General features: G+C 41.7%; 7 non-coding genes across 7 annotated transcripts; all 7 read right to left on the reverse strand.

Annotated features, from left to right (window-relative positions):
• Positions 1-172: 172 nt before the first annotated feature.
• TRNAP-UGG (transfer RNA proline (anticodon UGG)) lies at positions 173-244 on the reverse strand. Its single transcript has one exon. It is a non-coding gene; the product is annotated as a tRNA-Pro (tRNA).
• Positions 245-2226: 1982 nt separating this feature from the next.
• On the reverse strand, positions 2227-2299 carry TRNAV-CAC (transfer RNA valine (anticodon CAC)). Its single transcript has one exon. It is a non-coding gene; the product is annotated as a tRNA-Val (tRNA).
• A 272-nt stretch (positions 2300-2571) lies between these two features.
• On the reverse strand, positions 2572-2643 carry TRNAP-UGG (transfer RNA proline (anticodon UGG)). The gene has a single exon. It is a non-coding gene; the product is annotated as a tRNA-Pro (tRNA).
• A 4711-nt stretch (positions 2644-7354) lies between these two features.
• TRNAP-UGG (transfer RNA proline (anticodon UGG)) lies at positions 7355-7426 on the reverse strand. Its single transcript has one exon. It is a non-coding gene; the product is annotated as a tRNA-Pro (tRNA).
• A 2312-nt stretch (positions 7427-9738) lies between these two features.
• TRNAP-UGG (transfer RNA proline (anticodon UGG)) lies at positions 9739-9810 on the reverse strand. The gene has a single exon. It is a non-coding gene; the product is annotated as a tRNA-Pro (tRNA).
• Positions 9811-11790: 1980 nt separating this feature from the next.
• Positions 11791-11863, reverse strand: TRNAV-CAC (transfer RNA valine (anticodon CAC)). The gene has a single exon. It is a non-coding gene; the product is annotated as a tRNA-Val (tRNA).
• A 2661-nt stretch (positions 11864-14524) lies between these two features.
• Positions 14525-14596, reverse strand: TRNAP-UGG (transfer RNA proline (anticodon UGG)). The gene has a single exon. It is a non-coding gene; the product is annotated as a tRNA-Pro (tRNA).
• Positions 14597-16748: the final 2152 nt, after the last annotated feature.

Below are 16748 nucleotides of genomic sequence, written 5' to 3' on the forward strand. Positions count from 1 at the left end.
CTAGCTGAACGCTCGTACATGCCATGCAAGACCAGATGTTTGGTATTAGCTCAGACTGGGCAGGGCTGAAGCATGAGACTCTAGCAAAGAATTATCCACTACTGCAAAGAAAAAATTGATGTTGGTTTTGAAACGCAAACTTCAAAACAACTTGAAAAGAGTACCAAGAAAAGGGCTCGTCCGGGATTTGAACCCGGGACCTCTCGCACCCAAAGCGAGAATCATACCCCTAGACCAACGAGCCCTCAAAATCCTCTTACCTCTCAAAAGCTAATACCGGCTCTAAGCCCGCAATGAAGATCATGCTGGTATCTTTATGATGCTTGGTCTGTGAATACGCATGAAAGTCAGTCTCAACTTACCCTTTCTCAAACGATAGCACTATCATTTACAAGTGTCTCCTTTTATTCCGTCCCAGCTTTGGACACGTCTTACAGGAAGTCAGCCCTTATTTATATATTTCTGCAGTGGCTGAAGCTTAATGAGAAAGAGTAACAAGTTGTTCATAACAACATAAGAAACACATTGTGCATTTTCTCTCAAATACTCCTTCACTTTGTGCCAAAAAAAATACCAAGGTGAATACCTAGGCCACAGATTCAAGCTAAAGATCTTCCTGCTGAATGTAAGGCGCAATAAAAACTGCATATCGCTGGACTAAAGCATTCCTTGCATAGCCTCTAACATCATAACATAACTGAGCTGCTAGCAGCAAGCTAACCAATACCTTTCTGAAATGAGAATGACATGTGCTTATCTGCTCAATCAGTGCTCAATCAGGCTCGATCAAGCGAGATTTAGAAAAGGTGGAAAGGGTCCAAGTGGATGCCCCTTCCTTTTTAGGGTGGGTCCTGCTGACTATCATAGGATTGCTTGTAAAAGTGGCCAGGGTCAGAGGAAAAGCTGCCAACACTTCTTAGCGTTCTCTATAGATGCAGCCATTTTCTGTGACTGTAATTTCGGCCTTTTCCCAGAAGTCTCTATTCTGCCTATGCAAATTAACAAAAGCAGTGCTTATTCCTCACTTGCTCAAATGTCCTTCCTGTCCAGAAAGCTCTGATTAAGCATGCTTATTTTCTTTTTCTGGGATATTTTAAATTGTTTCGCTGTCCAGTCTGTGGCAGTAGAAAGCTGCTTATGATGCCAGGTTTTGATGAATCCCCAAGGTACAAGTACAGAGGAATATATCAGTCTCTAGGATATGGAACTTTTAGCTAACACATCACAATATGTGATGCTTGCCAAGAAAACACTACATTCTGGAGCGCTGATGATCAGAACATTCTGCTCCTGAAGGATAGAAAAGACAGCTTGATTGAAATAAAGTCTGTTTATATTGACGCTCTCTCTCTCCCCATATATACATACATGCATACACACACACACACACAGGTATGTCATGCATTTCTTCAGATTTGTTTCAACCATTTACCATTTATTGGAGAATCCCTACTTTTCAAGTGACTGCAAATGAAGTCATCTCTGGCACTTTTTGTGCAAAGTAAGAGACACACATGACACCTTTTTATAAAAGTCATCGGTTTCTTTGTTACTGTGTACTTTCAAAGCATGGGGCTTTCACACATCAGGTAAACCTGATTACCACTACACAACAAAAGCAGATGCAGCTTTCTTATCTATGTCGTGATAGAACAGTTGTGAATTGAGTAGAAGAAGGGCCCTGATGTGATACTTATTACATGCAGCCTGTAAGATAGTCAAACATGCAGGCTAGGAAGGAAGATGCAAATATCAATGTATTAGAAAAACACCTAAAGGCGAGTGATATGCTTTCATTCATGCATGGCTAGGAAAAATCGCCATACTGTTGCAAACATTCTTACACCACCAACTGGAAATAAATGATTCTGACATTAAACGTAAAGGTGACAATGCATTTGTATCATCACCCTGAGAAGGATCATCTTGGAATTGAGCCGAGGGCCTCTGCACTCAAAGCCAGAAACACTCCACTAAAATAAGATTCCTGTTGGTGCCAACAATTCTCCATGTTAATGCTTGTTCTAGGTGAGCAGTGAACCGATTGCAGGGCTCTTTTGAAAGCAATGTCTGAGAACCAACAGATACATCCACACGCCGATTACTTTAGTGTTTTGAGAGAATTCCCTTTCTTGGAACGAGATTGCATGAAATAATCTTCAGGGCTTGGACAATTCCATGGCAAAACGGCACCTATCAACATTGTAGCCAACACAATATAACAACTGTTTCTGCCCGGTTTCGAACCGGGGACCTTTCGCATGTGAGGCGAACGTGATAACCACTACACTACAGAAACAGATACCTACAGTTGATTTTTCTGTAATGAAACTGCTCCGAACTGGCTATTCCATGGGCCTCTGGCTTTAGATTTCTTTCATGCAACCTGCCCGACATCCCTAGCTGAACGCTCGTACATGCCATGCAAGACCAGATGTTTGGTATTAGCTCAGACTGGGCAGGGCTGAAGCATGAGACTCTAGCAAAGAATTATCCACTACTGCAAAGAAAAAATTGATGTTGGTTTTGAAACGCAAACTTCAAAACAACTTGAAAAGAGTACCAAGAAAAGGGCTCGTCCGGGATTTGAACCCGGGACCTCTCGCACCCAAAGCGAGAATCATACCCCTAGACCAACGAGCCCTCAAAATCCTCTTACCTCTCAAAAGCTAATACCGGCTCTAAGCCCGCAATGAAGATCATGCTGGTATCTTTATGATGCTTGGTCTGTGAATACGCATGAAAGTCAGTCTCAACTTACCCTTTCTCAAACGATAGCACTATCATTTACAAGTGTCTCCTTTTATTCCGTCCCAGCTTTGGACACGTCTTACAGGAAGTCAGCCCTTATTTATATATTTCTGCAGTGGCTGAAGCTTAATGAGAAAGAGTAACAAGTTGTTCATAACAACATAAGAAACACATTGTGCATTTTCTCTCAAATACTCCTTCACTTTGTGCCAAAAAAAATACCAAGGTGAATACCTAGGCCACAGATTCAAGCTAAAGATCTTCCTGCTGAATGCAAGGCGCAATAAAAACTGCATATCGCTGGACTAAAGCATTCCTTGCATAGCCTCTAACATCATAACATAACTGAGCTGCTAGCAGCAAGCTAACCAATACCTTTCTGAAATGAGAATGACATGTGCTTATCTGCTCGATCAGGGCTCGATCAGGCTCGATCAGGCGAGATTTAGAAAAGGTGGAAAGGGTCCAAGTGGATGCCCCTTCCTTTTTAGGGTGGGTCCTGCTGACTATCATAGGATTGCTTGTAAAAGTGGCCAGGGTCAGAGGAAAAGCTGCCAACACTTCTTAGCGTTCTCTATAGATGCAGCCATTTTCTGTGACTGTAATTTCGGCCTTTTCCCAGAAGTCTCTATTCTGCCTATGCAAATTAACAAAAGCAGTGCTTATTCCTCACTTGCTCAAATGTCCTTCCTGTCCAGAAAGCTCTGATTAAGCATGCTTATTTTCTTTTTCTGGGATATTTTAAATTGTTTCGCTGTCCAGTCTGTGGCAGTAGAAAGCTGCTTATGATGCCAGGTTTTGATGAATCCCCAAGGTACAAGTACAGAGGAATATATCAGTCTCTAGGATATGGAACTTTTAGCTAAAACATCACAATATGTGATGCTTGCCAAGAAAACACTACATTCTGGAGCGCTGATGATCAGAACATTCTGCTCCTGAAGGATAGAAAAGACAGCTTGATTGAAATAAAGTCTGTTTATATTGACGCTCTCTCTCTCCCTATATATACATACATGCGTACACACACACACACAGGTATGTCATGCATTTCTTCAGATTTGTTTCAACCATTTACCATTTATTGGAGAATCCCTACTTTTCAAGTGACTGCAAATGAAGTCATCTCTGGCACTTTTTGTGCAAAGTAAGAGACACACATGACACCTTTTTATAAAAGTCATCGGTTTCTTTGTTACTGTGTACTTTCAAAGCATGGGGCTTTCACACGTCAGGTAAACCTGATTACCACTACACAACAAAAGCAGATGCAGCTTTCTTATCTATGTCGTGATAGAACAGTTGTGAATTGAGTAGAAGAAGGGCCCTGATGTGATACTTATTACATGCAGCCTGTAAGATAGTCAAACATGCAGGCTAGGAAGGAAGATGCAAATATCAATGTATTAGAAAAACACCTAAAGGCGAGTGATATGCTTAAATTCATGCATGGCTAGGAAAAATCGCCATACTGTTGCAAACATTCTTACACCACCAACTGGAAATAAATGATTCTGACATTAAACGTAAAGGTGACAATGCATTTGTATCATCACCTTGAGAAGGATCATCTTGGAATTGAGCCGAGGGCCTCTGCACTCAAAGCCAGAAACACTCCACTAAAATAAGATTCCTGTTGGTGCCAACAATTCTCCATGTTAATGCTTGTTCTAGGTGAGCAGTGAACCGATTGCAGGGCTCTTTTGAAAGCAAGGTCTGAGAACCAACAGATACATCCACACGCCGATTACTTTAGTGTTTTGAGAGAATTCCCTTTCTTGGAACGAGATTGCATGAAATAATCTTCAGGGCTTGGACAATTCCATGGCAAAACGGCACCTATCAACATTGTAGCCAACACAATATAACAACTGTTTCTGCCCGGTTTCGAACCGGGGACTTTTCGCGTGTGAGGCAAACGTGATAACCACTACACTACAGAAACAGATACCTACAGTTGATTTTTCTGTAATGAAACTGCTCCGAACTGGCTATTCCATGGGCCTCTGGCTTTAGATTTCTTTCATGCAACCTGCCCGACATCCCTAGCTGAACGCTCGTACATGCCATGCAAGACCAGATGTTTGGTATTAGCTCAGACTGGGCAGGGCTGAAGCATGAGACTCTAGCAAAGAATTATCCACTACTGCAAAGAAAAAATTGATGTTGGTTTTGAAACGCAAACTTCAAAACAACTTGAAAAGAGTACCAAGAAAAGGGCTCGTCCGGGATTTGAACCCGGGACCTCTTGCACCCAAAGCGAGAATCATACCCCTAGACCAACGAGCCCTCAAAATCCTCTTACCTCTCAAAAGCTAATACCGGCTCTAAGCCCGCAATGAAGATCATGCTGGTATCTTTATGATGCTTGGTCTGTGAATACGCATGAAAGTCAGTCTCAACTTACCCTTTCTCAAACGATAGCACTATCATTTACAAGTGTCTCCTTTTATTCCGTCCCAGCTTTGGACACGTCTTACAGGAAGTCAGCCCTTATTTATATATTTCTGCAGTGGCTGAAGCTTAATGAGAAAGAGTAACAAGTTGTTCATAACAACATAAGAAACACATTGTGCATTTTCTCTCAAATACTCCTTCACTTTGTGCCAAAAAAAATACCAAGGTGAATACCTAGGCCACAGATTCAAGCTAAAGATCTTCCTGCTGAATGCAAGGCGCAATAAAAACTGCATATCGCTGGACTAAAGCATTCCTTGCATAGCCTCTAACATCATAACATAACTGAGCTGCTAGCAGCAAGCTAACCAATACCTTTCTGAAATGAGAATGACATGTGCTTATCTGCTCGATCAGGCTCGATCAGGCGAGATTTAGAAAAGGTGGAAAGGGTCCAAGTGGATGCCCCTTCCTTTTTAGGGTGGGTCCTGCTGACTATCATAGGATTGCTTGTAAAAGTGGCCAGGGTCAGAGGAAAAGCTGCCAACACTTCTTAGCGTTCTCTATAGATGCAGCCATTTTCTGTGACTGTAATTTCGGCCTTTTCCCAGAAGTCTCTATTCTGCCTATGCAAATTAACAAAAGCAGTGCTTATTCCTCACTTGCTCAAATGTCCTTCCTGTCCAGAAAGCTCTGATTAAGCATGCTTATTTTCTTTTTCTGGGATATTTTAAATTGTTTCGCTGTCCAGTCTGTGGCAGTAGAAAGCTGCTTATGATGCCAGGTTTTGATGAATCCCCAAGGTACAAGTACAGAGGAATATATCAGTCTCTAGGATATGGAACTTTTAGCTAAAACATCACAATATGTGATGCTTGCCAAGAAAACACTACATTCTGGAGCGCTGATGATCAGAACATTCTGCTCCTGAAGGATAGAAAAGACAGCTTGATTGAAATAAAGTCTGTTTATATTGATGCTCTCTCTCTCCCTATATATACATACATGCGTACACACACACACACAGGTATGTCATGCATTTCTTCAGATTTGTTTCAACCATTTACCATTTATTGGAGAATCCCTACTTTTCAAGTGACTGCAAATGAAGTCATCTCTGGCACTTTTTGTGCAAAGTAAGAGACACACATGACACCTTTTTATAAAAGTCATCGGTTTCTTTGTTACTGTGTACTTTCAAAGCATGGGGCTTTCACACGTCAGGTAAACCTGATTACCACTACACAACAAAAGCAGATGCAGCTTTCTTATCTATGTCGTGATAGAACAGTTGTGAATTGAGTAGAAGAAGGGCCCTGATGTGATACTTATTACATGCAGCCTGTAAGATAGTCAAACATGCAGGCTAGGAAGGAAGATGCAAATATCAATGTATTAGAAAAACACCTAAAGGCGAGTGATATGCTTTCATTCATGCATGGCTAGGAAAAATCGCCATACTGTTGCAAACATTCTTACACCACCAACTGGAAATAAATGATTCTGACATTAAACGTAAAGGTGACAATGCATTTGTATCATCACCTTGAGAAGGATCATCTTGGAATTGAGCCGAGGGCCTCTGCACTCAAAGCCAGAAACACTCCACTAAAATAAGATTCCTGTTGGTGCCAACAATTCTCCATGTTAATGCTTGTTCTAGGTGAGCAGTGAACCGATTGCAGGGCTCTTTTGAAAGCAAGGTCTGAGAACCAACAGATACATCCACACGCCGATTACTTTAGTGTTTTGAGAGAATTCCCTTTCTTGGAACGAGATTGCATGAAATAATCTTCAGGGCTTGGACAATTCCATGGCAAAACGGCACCTATCAACATTGTAGCCAACACAATATAACAACTGTTTCTGCCCGGTTTCGAACCGGGGACCTTTCGCGTGTGAGGCAAACGTGATAACCACTACACTACAGAAACAGATACCTACAGTTGATTTTTCTGTAATGAAACTGCTCCGAACTGGCTATTCCATGGGCCTCTGGCTTTAGATTTCTTTCATGCAACCTGCCCGACATCCCTAGCTGAACGCTCGTACATGCCATGCAAGACCAGATGTTTGGTATTAGCTCAGACTGGGCAGGGCTGAAGCATGAGACTCTAGCAAAGAATTATCCACTACTGCAAAGAAAAAATTGATGTTGGTTTTGAAACGCAAACTTCAAAACAACTTGAAAAGAGTACCAAGAAAAGGGCTCGTCCGGGATTTGAACCCGGGACCTCTCGCACCCAAAGCGAGAATCATACCCCTAGACCAACGAGCCCTCAAAATCCTCTTACCTCTCAAAAGCTAATACCGGCTCTAAGCCCGCAATGAAGATCATGCTGGTATCTTTATGATGCTTGGTCTGTGAATACGCATGAAAGTCAGTCTCAACTTACCCTTTCTCAAACGATAGCACTATCATTTACAAGTGTCTCCTTTTATTCCGTCCCAGCTTTGGACACGTCTTACAGGAAGTCAGCCCTTATTTATATATTTCTTCAGTGGCTGAAGCTTAATGAGAAAGAGTAACAAGTTGTTCATAACAACATAAGAAACACATTGTGCATTTTCTCTCAAATACTCCTTCACTTTGTGCCAAAAGAAATACCAAGGTGAATACCTAGGCCACAGATTCAAGCTAAAGATCTTCCTGCTGAATGCAAGGCGCAATAAAAACTGCATATCGCTGGACTAAAGCATTCCTTGCATAGCCTCTAACATCATAACATAACTGAGCTGCTAGCAGCAAGCTAACCAATACCTTTCTGAAATGAGAATGACATGTGCTTATCTGCTCGATCAGGCTCGATCAGGCGAGATTTAGAAAAGGTGGAAAGGGTCCAAGTGGATGCCCCTTCCTTTTTAGGGTGGGTCCTGCTGACTATCATAGGATTGCTTGTAAAAGTGGCCAGGGTCAGAGGAAAAGCTGCCAACACTTCTTAGCGTTCTCTATAGATGCAGCCATTTTCTGTGACTGTAATTTCGGCCTTTTCCCAGAAGTCTCTATTCTGCCTATGCAAATTAACAAAAGCAGTGCTTATTCCTCACTTGCTCAAATGTCCTTCCTGTCCAGAAAGCTCTGATTAAGCATGCTTATTTTCTTTTTCTGGGATATTTTAAATTGTTTCGCTGTCCAGTCTGTGGCAGTAGAAAGCTGCTTATGATGCCAGGTTTTGATGAATCCCCAAGGTACAATTACAGAGGAATATATCAGTCTCTAGGATATGGAACTTTTAGCTAAAACATCACAATATGTGATGCTTGCCAAGAAAACACTACATTCTGGAGCGCTGATGATCAGAACATTCTGCTCCTGAAGGATAGAAAAGACAGCTTGATTGAAATAAAGTCTGTTTATATTGATGCTCTCTCTCCCTATATATACATACATGCGTACACACACACACACAGGTATGTCATGCATTTCTTCAGATTTGTTTCAACCATTTACCATTTATTGGAGAATCCCTACTTTTCAAGTGACTGCAAATGAAGTCATCTCTGGCACTTTTTGTGCAAAGTAAGAGACACACATGACACCTTTTTATAAAAGTCATCGGTTTCTTTGTTACTGTGTACTTTCAAAGCATGGGGCTTTCACACGTCAGGTAAACCTGATTACCACTACACAACAAAAGCAGATGCAGCTTTCTTATCTATGTCGTGATAGAACAGTTGTGAATTGAGTAGAAGAAGGGCCCTGATGTGATACTTATTACATGCAGCCTGTAAGATAGTCAAACATGCAGGCTAGGAAGGAAGATGCAAATATCAATGTATTAGAAAAACACCTAAAGGCGAGTGATATGCTTTCATTCATGCATGGCTAGGAAAAATCGCCATACTGTTGCAAACATTCTTACACCACCAACTGGAAATAAATGATTCTGACATTAAATGTAAAGGTGACAATGCATTTGTATCATCACCTTGAGAAGGATCATCTTGGAATTGAGCCGAGGGCCTCTGCACTCAAAGCCAGAAACACTCCACTAAAATAAGATTCCTGTTGGTGCCAACAATTCTCCATGTTAATGCTTGTTCTAGGTGAGCAGTGAACCGATTGCAGGGCTCTTTTGAAAGCAAGGTCTGAGAACCAACAGATACATCCACACGCCGATTACTTTAGTGTTTTGAGAGAATTCCCTTTCTTGGAACGAGATTGCATGAAATAATCTTCAGGGCTTGGACAATTCCATGGCAAAACGGCACCTATCAACATTGTAGCCAACACAATATAACAACTGTTTCTGCCCGGTTTCGAACCGGGGACCTTTCGCGTGTGAGGCAAACGTGATAACCACTACACTACAGAAACAGATACCTACAGTTGATTTTTCTGTAATGAAACTGCTCCGAACTGGCTATTCCATGGGCCTCTGGCTTTAGATTTCTTTCATGCAACCTGCCCGACATCCCTAGCTGAACGCTCGTACATGCCATGCAAGACCAGATGTTTGGTATTAGCTCAGACTGGGCAGGGCTGAAGCATGAGACTCTAGCAAAGAATTATCCACTACTGCAAAGAAAAAATTGATGTTGGTTTTGAAACGCAAACTTCAAAACAACTTGAAAAGAGTACCAAGAAAAGGGCTCGTCCGGGATTTGAACCCGGGACCTCTCGCACCCAAAGCGAGAATCATACCCCTAGACCAACGAGCCCTCAAAATCCTCTTACCTCTCAAAAGCTAATACCGGCTCTAAGCCCGCAATGAAGATCATGCTGGTATCTTTATGATGCTTGGTCTGTGAATACGCATGAAAGTCAGTCTCAACTTACCCTTTCTCAAACGATAGCACTATCATTTACAAGTGTCTCCTTTTATTCCGTCCCAGCTTTGGACACGTCTTACAGGAAGTCAGCCCTTATTTATATATTTCTTCAGTGGCTGAAGCTTAATGAGAAAGAGTAACAAGTTGTTCATAACAACATAAGAAACACATTGTGCATTTTCTCTCAAATACTCCTTCACTTTGTGCCAAAAGAAATACCAAGGTGAATACCTAGGCCACAGATTCAAGCTAAAGATCTTCCTGCTGAATGCAAGGCGCAATAAAAACTGCATATCGCTGGACTAAAGCATTCCTTGCATAGCCTCTAACATCATAACATAACTGAGCTGCTAGCAGCAAGCTAACCAATACCTTTCTGAAATGAGCATGACATGTGCTTATCTGCTCAATCAGTGCTCAATGAGGCTCGATCAGGCGAGATTTAGAAAAGGTGGAAAGGGTCCAAGTGGATGCCCCTTCCTTTTTAGGGTGGGTCCTGCTGACTATCATAGGATTGCTTGTAAAAGTGGCCAGGGTCAGAGGAAAAGCTGCCAACACTTCTTAGCGTTCTCTATAGATGCAGCCATTTTCTGTGACTGTAATTTCGGCCTTTTCCCAGAAGTCTCTATTCTGCCTATGCAAATTAACAAAAGCAGTGCTTATTCCTCACTTGCTCAAATGTCCTTCCTGTCCAGAAAGCTCTGATTAAGCATGCTTATTTTCTTTTTCTGGGATATTTTAAATTGTTTCGCTGTCCAGTCTGTGGCAGTAGAAAGCTGCTTATGATGCCAGGTTTTGATGAATCCCCAAGGTACAAGTACAGAGGAATATATCAGTCTCTAGGATATGGAACTTTTAGCTAACACATCACAATATGTGATGCTTGCCAAGAAAACACTACATTCTGGAGCGCTGATGATCAGAACATTCTGCTCCTGAAGGATAGAAAAGACAGCTTGATTGAAATAAAGTCTGTTTATATTGACGCTCTCTCTCTCCCTATATATACATACATGCGTACACACACACACACAGGTATGTCATGCATTTCTTCAGATTTGTTTCAACCATTTACCATTTATTGGAGAATCCCTACTTTTCAAGTGACTGCAAATGAAGTCATCTCTGGCACTTTTTGTGCAAAGTAAGAGACACACATGACACCTTTTTATAAAAGTCATCGGTTTCTTTGTTACTGTGTACTTTCAAAGCATGGGGCTTTCACACGTCAGGTAAACCTGATTACCACTACACAACAAAAGCAGATGCAGCTTTCTTATCTATGTCGTGATAGAACAGTTGTGAATTGAGTAGAAGAAGGGCCCTGATGTGATACTTATTACATGCAGCCTGTAAGATAGTCAAACATGCAGGCTAGGAAGGAAGATGCAAATATCAATGTATTAGAAAAACACCTAAAGGCGAGTGATATGCTTTCATTCATGCATGGCTAGGAAAAATCGCCATACTGTTGCAAACATTCTTACACCACCAACTGGAAATAAATGATTCTGACATTAAACGTAAAGGTGACAATGCATTTGTATCATCACCTTGAGAAGGATCATCTTGGAATTGAGCCGAGGGCCTCTGCACTCAAAGCCAGAAACACTCCACTAAAATAAGATTCCTGTTGGTGCCAACAATTCTCCATGTTAATGCTTGTTCTAGGTGAGCAGTGAACCGATTGCAGGGCTCTTTTGAAAGCAAGGTCTGAGAACCAACAGATACATCCACACGCCGATTACTTTAGTGTTTTGAGAGAATTCCCTTTCTTGGAACGAGATTGCATGAAATAATCTTCAGGGCTTGGACAATTCCATGGCAAAACGGCACCTATCAACATTGTAGCCAACACAATATAACAACTGTTTCTGCCCGGTTTCGAACCGGGGACCTTTCGCGTGTGAGGCGAACGTGATAACCACTACACTACAGAAACAGATACCTACAGTTGATTTTTCTGTAATGAAACTGCTCCGAACTGGCTATTCCATGGGCCTCTGGCTTTAGATTTCTTTCATGCAACCTGCCCGACATCCCTAGCTGAACGCTCGTACATGCCATGCAAGACCAGATGTTTGGTATTAGCTCAGACTGGGCAGGGCTGAAGCATGAGACTCTAGCAAAGAATTATCCACTACTGCAAAGAAAAAATTGATGTTGGTTTTGAAACGCAAACTTCAAAACAACTTGAAAAGAGTACCAAGAAAAGGGCTCGTCCGGGATTTGAACTCGGGACCTCTCGCACCCAAAGCGAGAATCATACCCCTAGACCAACGAGCCCTCAAAATCCTCTTACCTCTCAAAAGCTAATACCGGCTCTAAGCCCGCAATGAAGATCATGCTGGTATCTTTATGATGCTTGGTCTGTGAATACGCATGAAAGTCAGTCTCAACTTACCCTTTCTCAAACGATAGCACTATCATTTACAAGTGTCTCCTTTTATTCCGTCCCAGCTTTGGACACGTCTTACAGGAAGTCAGCCCTTATTTATATATTTCTGCAGTGGCTGAAGCTTAATGAGAAAGAGTAACAAGTTGTTCATAACAACATAAGAAACACATTGTGCATTTTCTCTCAAATACTCCTTCACTTTGTGCCAAAAAAAATACCAAGGTGAATACCTAGGCCACAGATTCAAGCTAAAGATCCTCCTGCTGAATGCAAGGCGCAATAAAAACTGCATATCGCTGGACTAAAGCATTCCTTGCATAGCCTCTAACATCATAACATAACTGAGCTGCTAGCAGCAAGCTAACCAATACCTTTCTGAAATGAGAATGACATGTGCTTATCTGCTCAATCAGTGCTCGATCAGGCGAGATTTAGAAAAGGTGGAAAGGGTCCAAGTGGATGCCCCTTCCTTTTTAGGGTGGGTCCTGCTGACTATCATAGGATTGCTTGTAAAAGTGGCCAGGGTCAGAGGAAAAGCTGCCAACACTTCTTAGCGTTCTCTATAGATGCAGCCATTTTCTGTGACTGTAATTTCGGCCTTTTCCCAGAAGTCTCTATTCTGCCTATGCAAATTAACAAAAGCAGTGCTTATTCCTCACTTGCTCAAATGTCCTTCCTGTCCAGAAAGCTCTGATTAAGCATGCTTATTTTCTTTTTCTGGGATATTTTAAATTGTTTCGCTGTCCAGTCTGTGGCAGTAGAAAGCTGCTTATGATGCCAGGTTTTGATGAATCCCCAAGGTACAAGTACAGAGGAATATATTTCAGTCTCTAGGATATGGAACTTTTAGCTAACACATCACAATATGTGATGCTTGCCAAGAAAACACTACATTCTGGAGCGCTGATGATCAGAACATTCTGCTCCTGAAGGATAGAAAAGACAGCTTGATTGAAATAAAGTCTGTTTATATTGACGCTCTCTCTCTCCCTATATATACATACATGCGTACACACACACACACAGGTATGTCATGCATTTCTTCAGATTTGTTTCAACCATTTACCATTTATTGGAGAATCCCTACTTTTCAAGTGACTGCAAATGAAGTCATCTCTGGCACTTTTTGTGCAAAGTAAGAGACACACATGACACCTTTTTATAAAAGTCATCGGTTTCTTTGTTACTGTGTACTTTCAAAGCATGGGGCTTTCACACGTCAGGTAAACCTGATTACCACTACACAACAAAAGCAGATGCAGCTTTCTTATCTATGTCGTGATAGAACAGTTGTGAATTGAGTAGAAGAAGGGCCCTGATGTGATACTTATTACATGCAGCCTGTAAGATAGTCAAACATGCAGGCTGAGAAGGAAGATGCAAATATCAATGTATTAGAAAAACACCTAAAGGCGAGTGATATGCTTTCATTCATGCATGGCTAGGAAAAATCGCCATACTGTTGCAAACATTCTTACACCACCAACTGGAAATAAATGATTCTGACATTAAACGTAAAGGTGACAATGCATTTGTATCATCACCTTGAGAAGGATCATCTTGGAATTGAGCCGAGGGCCTCTGCACTCAAAGCCAGAAACACTCCACTAAAATAAGATTCCTGTTGGTGCCAACAATTCTCCATGTTAATGCTTGTTCTAGGAGAGCAGTGAACCGATTGCAGGGCTCTTTTGAAAGCAAGGTCTGAGAACCAACAGATACATCCACACGCCGATTACTTTAGTGTTTTGAGAGAATTCCCTTTCTTGGAACGAGATTGCATGAAATAATCTTCAGGGCTTGGACAATTCCATGGCAAAACGGCACCTATCAACATTGTAGCCAACACAATATAACAACTGTTTCTGCCCGGTTTCAAACCGGGGACCTTTCGCGTGTGAGGCAAACGTGATAACCACTACACTACAGAAACAGATACCTACAGTTGATTTTTCTGTAATGAAACTGCTCCGAACTGGCTATTCCATGGGCCTCTGGCTTTAGATTTCTTTCATGCAACCTGCCCGACATCCCTAGCTGAACGCTCGTACATGCCATGCAAGACCAGATGTTTGGTATTAGCTCAGACTGGGCAGGGCTGAAGCATGAGACTCTAGCAAAGAATTATCCACTACTGCAAAGAAAAAATTGATGTTGGTTTTGAAACGCAAACTTCAAAACAACTTGAAAAGAGTACCAAGAAAAGGGCTCGTCCGGGATTTGAACCCGGGACCTCTCGCACCCAAAGCGAGAATCATACCCCTAGACCAACGAGCCCTCAAAATCCTCTTACCTCTCAAAAGCTAATACCGGCTCTAAGCCCGCAATGAAGATCATGCTGGTATCTTTATGATGCTTGGTCTGTGAATACGCATGAAAGTCAGTCTCAACTTACCCTTTCTCAAACGATAGCACTATCATTTACAAGTGTCTCCTTTTATTCCGTCCCAGCTTTGGACACGTCTTACAGGAAGTCAGCCCTTATTTATATATTTCTGCAGTGGCTGAAGCTTAATGAGAAAGAGTAACAAGTTGTTCATAACAACATAAGAAACACATTGTGCATTTTCTCTCAAATACTCCTTCACTTTGTGCCAAAAGAAATACCAAGGTGAATACCTAGGCCACAGATTCAAGCTAAAGATCTTCCTGCTGAATGCAAGGCGCAATAAAAACTGCATATCGCTGGACTAAAGCATTCCTTGCATAGCCTCTAACATCATAACATAACTGAGCTGCTAGCAGCAAGCTAACCAATACCTTTCTGAAATGAGAATGACATGTGCTTATCTGCTCAATCAGTGCTCAATCAGGCTCGATCAGGCGAGATTTAGAAAAGGTGGAAAGGGTCCAAGTGGATGCCCCTTCCTTTTTAGGGTGGGTCCTGCTCACTATCATAGGATTGCTTGTAAAAGTGGCCAGGGTCAGAGGAAAAGCTGCCAACACTTCTTAGCGTTCTCTATAGATGCAGCCATTTTCTGTGACTGTAATTTCGGCCTTTTCCCAGAAGTCTCTATTCTGCCTATGCAAATTAACAAAAGCAGTGCTTATTCCTCACTTGCTCAAATGTCCTTCCTGTCCAGAAAGCTCTGATTAAGCATGCTTATTTTCTTTTTCTGGGATATTTTAAATTGTTTCGCTGTCCAGTCTGTGGCAGTAGAAAGCTGCTTATGATGCCAGGTTTTGATGAATCCCCAAGGTACAAGTACAGAGGAATATATCAGTCTCTAGGATATGGAACTTTTAGCTAACACATCACAATATGTGATGCTTGCCAAGAAAACACTACATTCTGGAGCGCTGATGATCAGAACATTCTGCTCCTGAAGGATAGAAAAGACAGCTTGATTGAAATAAAGTCTGTTTATATTGACGCTCTCTCTCTCCCTATATATACATACATGCGTACACACACACACACAGGTATGTCATGCATTTCTTCAGATTTGTTTCAACCATTTACCATTTATTGGAGAATCCCTACTTTTCAAGTGACTGCAAATGAAGTCATCTCTGGCACTTTTTGTGCAAAGTAAGAGACACACATGACACCTTTTTATAAAAGTCATCGGTTTCTTTGTTACTGTGTACTTTCAAAGCATGGGGCTTTCACACGTCAGGTAAACCTGATTACCACTACACAACAAAAGCAGATGCAGCTTTCTTATCTATGTCGTGATAGAACAGTTGTGAATTGAGTAGAAGAAGGGCCCTGATGTGATACTTATTACATGCAGCCTGTAAGATAGTCAAACATGCAGGCTAGGAAGGAAGATGCAAATATCAATGTATTAGAAAAACACCTAAAGGCGAGTGATATGCTTTCATTCATGCATGGCTAGGAAAAATCGCCATACTGTTGCAAACATTCTTACACCACCAACTGGAAATAAATGATTCTGACATTAAACGTAAAGGTGACAATGCATTTGTATCATCACCTTGAGAAGGATCATCTTGGAATTGAGCCGAGGGCCTCTGCACTCAAAGCCAGAAACACTCCACTAAAATAAGATTCCTGTTGGTGCCAACAATTCTCCATGTTAATGCTTGTTCTAGGTGAGCAGTGAACCGATTGCAGGGCTCTTTTGAAAGCAAGGTCTGAGAACCAACAGATACATCCACACGCCGATTACTTTAGTGTTTTGAGAGAATTCCCTTTCTTGGAACGAGATTGCATGAAATAATCTTCAGGGCTTGGACAATTCCATGGCAAAACGGCACCTATCAACATTGTAGCCAACACAATATAACAACTGTTTCTGCCCGGTTTCAAACCGGGGACCTTTCGCGTGTGAGGCAAACGTGATAACCACTACACTACAGAAACAGATACCTACAGTTGATTTTTCTGTAATGAAACTGCTCCGAACTGGCTATTCCATGGGCCTCTGGCTTTAGATTTCTTTCATGCAACCTGCCCGACATC

Source organism: Triturus cristatus, chromosome 8 (assembly GCF_964204655.1).
Source record: "Triturus cristatus chromosome 8, aTriCri1.1, whole genome shotgun sequence".
NCBI classification, from domain to species: domain Eukaryota; kingdom Metazoa; phylum Chordata; class Amphibia; order Caudata; family Salamandridae; genus Triturus; species Triturus cristatus.